This window comes from Drosophila melanogaster, chromosome 2L, assembly GCF_000001215.4.
Source record: "Drosophila melanogaster chromosome 2L".
Classification (NCBI taxonomy): domain Eukaryota; kingdom Metazoa; phylum Arthropoda; class Insecta; order Diptera; family Drosophilidae; genus Drosophila; species Drosophila melanogaster.
Window position 1 is genome coordinate 12,140,974 of NT_033779.5, and position 1,806 is coordinate 12,142,779.

The window sequence follows — 1,806 nt, forward strand, 5'->3', positions numbered from 1 at the left end:
ATGCAAAATTTTCCAACCGGAATGAGGTTAGATTGTAAATTACATTTGGGTGCGGTTCAATCTATTTTCACGGAAAAGAGGGGCAATCGAGCACCATTGAGTGTCAAGGGAAACTCAATTAATTGCACATTATGTGCGAGGAGTATGCGTTCGATTGATTTTTTGTCACACTTTCTGTCTCTTTTTCTTACACACGCTGCGTGTTTCACATTACACACTTTATCAGTGCACTGAAAGCTATTTCGTGGTTTAAGAAAAATAAAATTACCTAAAATATATAAGCAAAATATATGGCTATAAAGAAATTATGAGAGATGAATAATAATATAAATATATTTAAAAACTTTTTAATTCTTATAAATAAGTTTTTTTTATTTAAAAAATAATAGTACCTTAACAGAGAGTAAGCAGTGTTCAAACAACTAGGTATGGTTCGCTTCACCGTTTCATTTAATTAAAAAAGTATGTACACATATCAATGAAACTGTCAATCAGGAAAAGTGGACATACTAATTAAAAAGTTTATGCGATTTTTCTGTGTGCCTGGTTTCACTGGCTACTAGAACACACACGTAAATCAATATATGGCTCGATTGGCTCGTTTGCACACGAATCCCCCTTCCATGGTGGAGAAATGAATAAAGAGACACAAGGGCCTGCGGAGAAAGCGGATGAAATGTGGCTGTCCTGGTCAGTAAAGTGGCTGGAAACAGAAGCAACAGGCAACACACATATTACCTGCAAATTACGTCAACTGTTGCCGGGTCAGGTTAAAAGAGGTCGGACTTCAAGTTAAAATGGTCGCTTCTTCAATGGAAAAAATAAGCAGCTACAAAAGTTCACCGTAAAAAATAATAGAAGGGGAATATTTGTATCTTTTCTCTTAATTTAGTGGTTAATTTGTAATTGTATATTATATTTATTCTTTGATCAGTCTATGTTTCTCGAAATAATTGACTTTTATAATAGAGTGAACTGCAACTGCAGTAGATTTATTTTCAGTGAAAAGCTCGACATGAGCCACGTGACCCCTGCACGGCAATGTGAAATGTCAGAGCACTTTTAAGAGTTCATTTAGACGGTAGCAAATTTTATACCGAAGCGTTTAATGCGGTGGATGTGCATGGGAAAATACTGTGTCAGAAAAAACGGTAAACACAAGCAGGCAAATGTCAACAGGTTGTTTCTGTTGCATCAGTAATTGAGGATGAAAACGTAATGGTTTTTCGGGGAAAGGAGTTCCCTGGACATAGTATTCCAGTGCGTTCAACGGTGGCATAACTTATTTATAACTCATTTGGGGTAAGCTTGACCCCATTCAGTTTGTTAAATATACACAAGGACATGAAGGACCCTAAATGGGAATTTACATCCCTACCTAAAATTGCTCTATAATATAAAGAGCTTAAATAAAAAATGTAATAAATATTAACAAGCAAGTTGCTGTTTAGATACGTAAAAATATTTAAACAAAATTATGCAATTTATGAAACTAAATGTACATTCAAGGACACAAATTGATGTAAGCTAATTGTTTACTTTGGCATGACAACACTGGCACAAAACGAAAGCTTTCACACTACAGGTGTCTTTGCGAGCGAGCGACAAGTGTGGTGAATTTTGCGAACATCCTTGAGCACGCAGTCACCGTTGCAAGCGCAAGCGAAGGCAGATTGTGCGAGGACTCGGTTCGAAATCAAATCAAATTGATAACAGAGAGAAAGAGAAAGCAAGCACACGAGAGAGCGAAAAAGCACGAAGCCAGGCGAACTTTTCCTTTTCCTTCAGCAGGAGCCACGGATAACG